This window comes from Haliotis rufescens, unplaced genomic scaffold, assembly GCF_023055435.1.
Source record: "Haliotis rufescens isolate VD_foot unplaced genomic scaffold, xgHalRufe1.0.p SCAF_16, whole genome shotgun sequence".
In the NCBI taxonomy this organism is placed as follows: domain Eukaryota; kingdom Metazoa; phylum Mollusca; class Gastropoda; order Lepetellida; family Haliotidae; genus Haliotis; species Haliotis rufescens.
This window is the reverse complement of record NW_025963846.1, coordinates 27,298,672-27,309,162: the sequence shown is the minus strand read 5'-3', so window position 1 is coordinate 27,309,162 and position 10,491 is coordinate 27,298,672. Positions and strand designations below refer to the sequence as shown.

General features: G+C 39.7%; 1 long non-coding RNA gene across 1 annotated transcript; it reads right to left on the bottom strand.

The window, feature by feature from the left end:
* Window positions 1–418: 418 nt before the first annotated feature.
* LOC124113946 lies at window positions 419–8,036 on the bottom strand. The gene is made up of 5 exons (XR_007221638.1): window positions 7,891–8,036; window positions 5,341–5,429; window positions 4,652–4,705; window positions 2,888–2,958; window positions 419–573 (listed from the first exon to the last, which is right to left on the bottom strand). It is a non-coding gene; the product is annotated as an uncharacterized LOC124113946 (long non-coding RNA).
* Between the last annotated feature and the right edge of the window lie 2,455 nt (window positions 8,037–10,491).

Sequence of the window (10,491 nt, the reverse complement as noted above, 5' to 3'; positions counted from 1 at the left end):
CCAACTGCAACCTGCCAACTGTTTCTGAATAACTCCACGAAGCTGTCGGTTTTACTTACCGTGTTTTGTTTTATAGGTTTATTCACAAATCCTTCCGTGTCCATTTCGCTTCTAAATCTGTCCTCAGTTTTGTCCAAGATAGCGCCTAGCTCCATAATCAAGTTTGCAAGTGAATGAAATACAGTTTTACCTTATGTGGACGACATTGTCACTGGAAAGCTGACCCAGCAGACGATACACTAAGGGACGTAACTCCAATTTCTTATTACCAGGGCTAATCTCGATCGCCCATTCAAAATGCATTGACAAACAAAATCTGCCCGACAGGGGGCGTAATACGGGTGTGGTTTTTACATCCCTGTGATATGTAGGATCTATCGCAAATGAATAACACCTCATATCATTGATAGGTATATGATAAATTATTTTATTGAGCCTCGTACAGACATTCCAGTCCAGGTCAAGACGACCCAGGCAGGATTTGGAGAGTAGAGTTTCAGGGGCGGAGTTCCGAAATCTCTGTGGGAGATGATTCTTGATGATTCAGGTTCTTCATTCTCACCTCGGAAATAACTGAAAGTAAATACAGACTTTGGAGTCACTGAAGACCACAATGAGAGAGTGAGAAAGATGCGTTCTCGATTGGCTCCCCTGATGATAAAGGCACGCGAGGACAACACTGTATCCCATCTTACCTATGAGGAACTGATGACGGCAATTTTTACACAGATTCTACTACATGGAACCAATTACGTATGAAAGGAATTTACTTTTCGAAAGTCACGATGAGGAACGTTTAGAAAATTGTCCACATTCGGTAATATTCATCTTGTTATTGTTTAATCCTATCAAGTAACTCTCACCTTATTGAATTGCACATATTATTGCTACCCTACTAAATAAATATGCATGCATGCCGGTTTGGTATCTGTTCTTTATGTATATGTATTATGTTGTTGAACTTATGTTGTACCTCTGATGCCGCTGATACCAGCCCGGGTGTAAATAAAAGTTCACTTCAGTTCAGTTAGTTTACGTAGGATAAGGAGTGAGTGAGTTGGGTTTAACGCCGCTTTTTATTCCAGTTATACCGCGGTGTGTCAGCTTAATGTGGGAGGAAACCCCGAAGTGATGCAGGTCTAAGACGTTAACCACTTCGGTGAAACCCACGAGCATGGGTATGGTGCTGACAAACCTAGAAACATAATCGGGGCGAACCGGGATTCGAACCCACAATCATAGGTTTCTGGCGGGCCTAAGGGACGCAACTCTGCACAGCGAATCGCGGCGCCTTAGACGACTGGGCCACCCGTGCCCCCGTAGTTCTAAATCAGCTTGATACTCTGAACTGGGCGACAGTACATCTCATTACCATCAATCCAAATATAGTTGTGGCAGAGGCCCTTATGCCTCAGTGATATGTTTTACAGAGAATTCCGTGCGATTATCGCAAGATGCGTTTTGGTAGAAGTTGCGATGTAAAATAAAATGGGACGTTGTCTTTTGAAAAATGTAGTTATTTTCTAATTTTACATCACTTCTGTTTGATGATATCACACATCGAACATCGTTGCGTTTCTTTTGAAGTTGAGTAATTCGCAGGTCCAAAGACGGTAATATTTTTAATTCTATTTGCACAAAGAGTATGAATACAATGTTTTACTTATATGTGAAAAGTATAACCATTTAAGATATACATTTCTCCCCTTGGTGAAGGGTATTTTCAAAGACCGTCAGATAACGGTAAATCGGAGAAAGTCCTGATATGATCCATGCTTTACAATGAAAAATGTGTAACTTTAAAATCTAATCATGTACATCACGTGAAAAATGTTAATATGCAAACTGCATTGTACTTTGGGCCTTTGTGCCAAAATGACTAAATAAAATATATGTCTGTCTGTCTGTTTAGGGATTCATAACCATTAAAATTAAACCAAGCTAAAGCATGAAGGCTTTATGTAAGCAGATACAAGTTGAACTCACACAGCGTGAGACGCGTCTGACAGGCGAATATACATGTTTAGCAACGTTGATGGTAAGTCAGTACTTACATACAAGTGCCCTTATACAAATACACAGAGGGTATTACATTTAGTAAATGTAACAGTTATACAGATACCACAAAGCCAAACTCTTTTCACCTGACGCCAGCTCAAACCTTCTGATCTTCAGCTATGGACAGCGACTCCAGCCTCTGATCTAACGTCGGGGCCCGACGGTAGGGCAAGCTGGTCTTCAACGTCGGAGAAACTCCGAGTATATTTAGAAGTAAGCTTTTATATGTCACGTTCGAACGTCAAAGTGGACAATTCCGATCCGGGAATCTTTCACTCCAAGCGGCCAGCGTGTGTGTTTGTTAACAGACTACGGATAACACGACTGATAATACACTATGATGGAGTGCAGAGTTTGCGCTTTAAGAACATGTGTTCTATACAACAAAGGCCCAAGTGGTTATTTAGTTATCTCCTGAAAGGTAACTAAAAACCCAAAGGAATTAAACATTTAACATACATAAATAATAAAAATACTAGGGGCTCAATCCGAACTTCGTCACAATCACACATTGTGAAATGGCACAAATAGTCTTTTCAATATTGTTGCAATGCCGACCATCTTTGAAATCGTAGCAGACTCTCACGGGAAGATACTGGTGTGATCGATTGAAGTGTCCAGTTGCATGGGACATGTGATGTAAACAGAGAAGGGAGAATGAATGAATGCTTGAATATTGTTTACGTTGTATCAGCAAGTTTCCAGCTGTTCATGGCGACGAAGCGAGAAGACGAAAGTCAGTACACCGCGGCCTAAGGTACATTGTAAATTGAACCCTTCAGATACAATGAGGTGGCGATCCGGGCTTGAAGCAGAAAGTAAGGTTTACCGAATTTCATGCTTTCACATTTTTCGGCGGTTTCGGACTTTGAGCCTTCGGCCTTTCCGGTACCGTGTTACCTGTAATAGAAGCAGATCATACTTACACGTGGTTTATACAAGTGATAGGTTTCTTACCTAGTAACGATAATTTGAACTCAAAACGAAGTTCGTTTAAACTTCATTACTGGTAATAATCGTAAAGACACACTGGTTAGAATGTTAAACTCTTCTGATGTAAACCGCCTTGAGAACTTAGCCAATTATGTTAAAATCTGTCTTCGTTCTTCTTACCTGTAAATATTATTTCATGCAGCACTTGATGTAAAACTAGTTTGTATATATATGTACGTGTGTCTGAGGCCTTATTACCGAATAAACTGATTGCTTGAATAATGTATGGCCCGTGAGAGAAATATTTGTTTGTTTGTTTGTATGTTGTTTAACGCTGCACTCAGCAATATTCCAGCTATATGGCCGCGGTCTGTAAATAATCGAGTCTGGACCAGACAATCCAGTAATTGACATCAGGAGCATCGATCCACGAAATTGGGATTGAAGAAATGCATCAATCAAGCATACGACAAGCATAATCGTCTGTTGGGGCAAGCATGGGTTGCTGAAGACTTATTCTACCCCGGATCTTCACGGGTCGAGAAATATTTGTACATCATGATCAGTGTCAGACACATATGTAAACACACACTTCAATTTGGTGGCAGTAAGCAAATCAGAAAGAAATAAATGCTGAAAAGGCGACTGTTACAACGGAAAGGCGTACAGTGAGTGATAATTAATACGATAAACCAGGAAGAAAAGTCTAATTCAACTGAACACGAGATGCAATTATTGATATCAAAGGTGGCAAGGATCATGCATAATTCTAAGCAAGCAAGTTGCCCTCTGTGCGGTTCGTCTGGCATCACCTGATATAATAGCACTGGACAAAAGACAACAACACGTATACAATTGTTTAACAATAGTGATGTGACTGTGGAATGAGTATTGACAGGTCGGCGTTTTCTGGCGAAGTGGAGACGGGACTGATGCTGGCTTCAGTGATGTTGGTGAAGGCAGGGGTGTTATGGGCGAATTTTCCCAGCCATTTGTATTACGTAACTACATTTACTTTTTCGCCTTGTTTGGCAAGAGAAAAACGGTTTGACGACATATTTCAAGTTATACAAGTTGAAGGCAGTCAGCATGCGTGGATCATCCTTTTCAACAAAAGGCCATCCGTTCGGTTAATGTTGAGGTTGATTGGTTGGTTGGTTGGTTTGTTGTTTAACGCCGCACTCAGCAATATTCCAGCTATATGACGGCGGTCTGTAAATAATTGAGTCTGGACCAAACAATCCAGTGATTAATGTCATGAGCATCGGTCCACTCAATTGGGATCGATGACATGCATCAACCAAGTCAGCGAGCCTGACCACCCGATCCTGTTAGTCGCCTTTTACGACAAGCATAGGTATTCTACCCGGAATCTTTACGGGTCGTTGAGGTTGACCAAAGACGTGTAGACAGTGATAAGCAAAGTAAAAACACTATCGTTGTTTTATTGAATGCAGAGAATGTGCAAGTTAAACTAATTGTTCATTTGATACCAAATAATAGGTTTATTTGTGCACCATGTTTTGCAACAGGGAATTATCTGTCTCCAGACATATTCAAACGGTCGGTCTCCACGGTTTAGCGGATGGCCGTAGCATGAGTGGAAGTTCATATGCTGCGTTCGGTTCACACATTTACATTTATTCCAATCTATACCCACCTGTCGGCGGCAAAGGAAAGGGCCGAGATTTTATTAGTCCCTCTGGAACTCCAACTGCAAGATGTAAGATGATTTGCATAAAGCAAATGTCATGAATTAACAAATGGTCATTTCGGTTTGTTGAATGAAATAAAAGCGATGAATTGAGTCTTACAATATTGTCTTAGAAATCACATTTAGATACTGATCAAGAAGATAATTTATGGATGCCAACTTCTTTATTATGAGGAACAAAACGTGTCGGAGTATAGTTGTTCATTCATCTGATGGTTCCGAACATAACATAAATGCACTAGTCTTGCAGGTTCTCAAAAAGCAATTCTATATTTTGACATGTACCATATGTTTCCGGTGTTTTTCGGTTGAGAAACTGACTAGCCTTTGCATGTGTTTGTGACGGATACCTCCGGTGATGCAGGATACACACACCTATTCGCAAACACCTAGTATTATCAATATTTGACAGTTATTCATAAATGCATGGTCATGATATAGTCTGAATCGTAAAATCGACTCTGCTTTTTGCAGAGATTTCTTATGAATATGAAATAATTATAAGGGGTTTATATATTTGATGTATTGCATTCATGTCTGTTTGCTGTTTGGATCTTTATGATATAGCTAGAAACTGGACGCATGATCAGTCTTCTCGGAGATGCTGTTACCAAAGAGTTTAAACTGATACATACATTGTTTAGTTTTCACGTTGACTTGTCTTGGCCCTTGTTTACCGTGCCTTTCTTCCATAGCCCGTCCTTTTAAGTCCTGTTTATAGCACCTAGAACGAGAAATTACCTGCATACTAAGTAAGCTGTACATATGTTTTTGCATATATGTATCGGAATGGCCGCTCGGATTTGTTTAACAAAACAAGGGAATTTGGCCAGGACGTTTAACTGAAACTTGATCTAAAGATTTGACCTACATATCCTCAAATGATTTATGTTTCAACATAATCCCCTTATACATTGAGATACTTTAGCCAAAGTTGTTGGTTATTGTTAAGAAATGCTTTCTTGGCTGTCAATCATATTTTCCACAGCTGCTCTGACGTAATCATTTGATTCGAAATGGGTTCCGACTTGAGTTATTTTCATGTTTGAGAACAGGTGGAAGTCTGACGAAGCCAGATCAGAATCTAGCTTTTTCAAATGATCTTAGCCATAAGTTTATCGTAAAGTTACTATAATCTAAGGAAATCAGACTGCAGTAGAAGAATTTTGAAATTATTGTAGCCCTACGATTTTGGAGGTTATACCTAACGTAAGTGTATTTCATCTTCATCCAAGATGACGGCACGATTTTGACATATATATATATATATTAGGAATATGACGATAGACAGTGGCGAAGTTTCTCATTCGATTTTACATATGGAATCGTCTTAAGAAGGAAATATACATGTTTATATATTTGAAATATGTCACGTTTAATTATTTCTTGTAAACGTAATGGCATTGTTTGGTTTATGAAAAATTGGATGACCTTAAATATTGAAAGATAAATCGTTGATACCATGTGAATGAAAGCTGTCTTGTGGACACAAGGTAAATGCTAAGATTAACGGCATATATTCTTCCATTAAAAATAGAGCAATTTATTCAAATGTTGACGGTAAAGGACAGATCCTATGCAGAAATGAAAATGAGTAGTATTTAATAGTTTATATTTGCAAATATCTTCGAGCATGGCTATTTTCAAAACTGAAATTTAAATAGTGCGATTTTATGCTCGTTGAGGATTGAATCGTCGTTAAAAAACATATTTTCAACATTCTATAATTGTTCTCAAATTCCCCGTTTTTCGCAGTAAAAAAATAGAAAAGTTGCAATTTTCTTTTTTAAAATGTACAATTACCCGTTTTATATCAACATTACAGATACTTGACACCTTCCAGTTAGATCATTGTCATTTAAAATAACGTCCTTTTCTTGAGTCCTTTACATTTGTACTCGACGTGTTCATCTAACAGCGGGTTCGCAAGAGGACCGTTTGTAGACAGTCAGTATCTTTTCACATATTATTTCAATTTTAATACCTACAGTGCGGTACAACCACACTTACTGATCATAACATTTCGTCCATTTGAACAATATCGACACACGAATCATGTGAAATTAGTGTCGCCTGCAGTCGTGATACCTAGAAATGCAATATATGTCACATATGTAACTAGAAAACTCGTAAAGGTTAAGATCGGAGGACCAGATCTTGATGCGTGTAGAAAGACCGCGGAATTGTAGGGTAGGACGTACAGATAGACCTAGGGCGAAGCCGTGGGGGTGTAAGGTGGAACGGATAGAGTATCAGTACCCCACCCCCATCCCACCCCACCTCCCACGGGCACAGGTATGGTCCAGACAAACCAGGTAACATAACCGGGGCGAACCAGGATTCGAACCCAAAACCAGAGTAGGTTTCAAATGTGCTTAAGGTACACGCACACATCGAATTGCACCGCCTTAGGGGACTCGACCAACCTTGCCCCCATTGTGAACAATAGAGACGTCATTATACGATTATTATTATTTTTATAGTGATTATGTACACGATTATAGCATTATTTCCCATATGTTATATCTGAAACGTTCGCAGTTGGGTGGGCAGGGGTGAATGAAGTACTGGAATAATATCTTTGAACATAATTATGTAATTACATTTACTATATCGACTTCACAATTTAGAAATACAGTTTGTTTTATTTGTGCAAAATAGAGACATTCAAAGGCCTCATACATTGCGCATTCCTTATGTCATACAAATTTATTTTCTGTTCATAACACATTGCGCACACAGAGAAGAATGTTATCTTTACATGTCGAGCGCTATAAATAACCTTAATAATGCATGCTACGTCAGGCATAAATTTAAATAGGATGATGACAAGAAGCCAAACTGTACATGTATCGTGTCATTTGTTGATAGTTTTAGCAAAGGTTTTTGGGGTTTAGAGTAGATACCTAGAATGTAAGTCTAAAGAGAGACAGGCGAAACAGCGTGTGGATTCATGTGTGGGTGACATCGGCTTGTTAACTGACGAGTCTTGACAAGCAAACCACTGACTAAAATATACCCAATGTCCCCTCGTGAGATAAGCCACAAAAAACACACGTTTCATTGTAGAGGTACGTGTGTTCTGTTCACCACCCCACCCCACCCCACCCCACCCCCCTCCCCGGGATATTGTGTGGACGAATCTCCGACTCAATCTATTGCAATCTAGTGGTATTGTTACTCACCTGTGTCGTAACCGAGTGCTCGGATCTTCCTATTGCAGTGTGACCTAATGGCTTAATCAGTCAGCTGCCGAGGCAACTTGACCTAAATTGAGGAGTGCGTGTTCTTGCAGGGTGATCACAATCGTCATGATTTGATGCTGGTGTTCCTGTGCTGTAATTCTGCCGTTGATTTGCTGAAGTTTAGATGTTATTATATGACATTTAACATAGGGGCGGTCGGGTAGCCTAGTTAACGACTAGCGTTCGCTCGTCTTGCAGAAGACCCGGGTTCGATTCCCGACAGGGGTACAAGGTGTGAAGCCCATTTCTGGTGTCCACCGCCGTGATATTGCTGGAATATTGCTAAAATCGGCGTAAAACCATAATCACTCACTCATGTTTCACACTAAACCCCATCTCAGACCGATCCCCCCACTCTGGTTGATATGGGGTATGTTATTACAATTGCCGTATAATAACATTTGTACTACATACCATGACGTGAAATTTTAAAATGTATCCATTCATAAAACATCCATTGATGGGTGCCACCTCTACCAATTCTCGAATCTCGCCAACTGCAACCTGCCAACTGTTTCTAAATAGCTTAATGAAGCTGTCGGTTTTACTTACCGTGTTTTGTTTTATTGGTTTATTCACAAATCCTTCCGTGTCCATTTCGCTTCTAAATCTGTCCTCAGTTTTGTCAAACATAGCGTCTAACTCCATAATGAAGTTTGCAAGTGAATGAAATACAGTTTTACCTTATTTGGATGACATTGTCACGGGAATGCTAACCGAGCAGACGGTACACTAAGGGACGTAACTCCATATCTTATGACCCAGGCTGATCTCGATCGCCCGTTCAAAATGCATTGACATGCCATATCTGCCCGACAGGGGGCGTAATACGGGTGTGGTTGTTACACCCCTGTGATATGACCGTCTCTATGTTGGCTCTATCGCAAATGAATAACACCTCATATCATTGATAGGTATATGATAAATTATTTTATTGAGCCTCGCACAGACATTCCAGTCCAGGTCAAGACGACCCAGGCAGGATTTTGAAAGTTCAGGATCGGATTTCCGAAAACTCTGTGAAAGATGGGTTTGATTATGAAAACGAGTCCAGACATACGAAATGTGTTGCCCTGTTTGTTCTGTGCAAGGATATTTGGTGTGCTTGAAGTAGCAATCTCAAGATGTTTGTCCGCGTATAACAGATTCGTCAGATATCTCGGGAAGAACCATTAGCCACCTTGATGACGTCACGCAATACATACTGTCTTACATATGCCAAAATATGTACAAATACTTTGAAAACAAATGAACATCTGCTCTTGAACGTGAAGTGACAATGTACTGTTACTTGACAGACGAAACAACGAAAACCCTGATTCTTGTGAATACACTAACTGCGCTACGAGATTAGGTAAACATAACAAACATAGATTTGGAATGATTTCCGTTTTCCGCAATTGATGCAATTTACTCAGCTTAAGCTTACCAGGCGATTTGCCTATCACGTTATGCAAATATATGGCATAAGGAGCCTTTTCGAAAACCAAACAAAATTCTGAGTGGGAAATAAACTGAAAACAATAAGCTTGCTCTCCAGGGAAGAACATTGCACGGACATAGTTGATATTGAATAAATATTAAGACAAACATAATTATGTTTTTTATATTAATATAATAGATGCAATACAATTCTTAATTTTCATAACATAATTTGTTTAGACCCTAAATCCACGGCACCACGGGAGATAAAGATTTGGATCTGGTGGACAGACTAAGTCATATTATCTGGCTGGTATTGGTTTATTCCTTTTGTTCAGCACTTTGTATTATTTGTAGCATTCGTAGCAGCATATGGCTGCAGAACTGCTGATATATGTTGGGGCAATGCAGTATTATAGGTCTTCAGTAAACGCATGCTTGTCGTAAAAGGCGACAATACTTGTCGTTAGAGTCGACTAACGGGATCGGGTGGTCAGGCTCGCTGACTTGGTCGATACATCGTATCCCAATTGCGTGGATCGATGCTCATGGTATCAATCACTGGACTGCCTTGTCCATACACGATTATTTACAGACCGACGTCATATAGCTGGAATATTGCTGAGTACGGCGTTGCACAACAAACAAACAATCAAAACATTCACTACCAAGAAGAACCGATGGACCGTGTTATACGATCCTTGCTAGGTATATGTGATACCTTACTCTACCTGTAAACATGAATGGCCGACAACATATTCGCACTAACTACATGTGGGTAATAACTGGTACAAACGAGGTATTAAATGAAAAATAATGGTAAGAAATTGTATGCGTGAAGGGCAAGTAAAGTTAAAAAAATATTGCGAGGTTGTTGCGAATATTAATTTTCCCAGATACATTTAGTCAATTTCCGAGAGAGAAATAAATATGTCGAAGAAAATATTTAAATGTCGAAGTGAAAATGCTGAAACCACACGCTCCATAATCGGCCTATTTTGAGGCGTGGCCTAAAGCTACTTGTGCAGCGGTGACAACTGATTTCAGTGGCTGATATGTTTATCGCGTGTATCTATCTCATGATTCTAAGCCGTTATACATATGCTGTATCTGCTATTT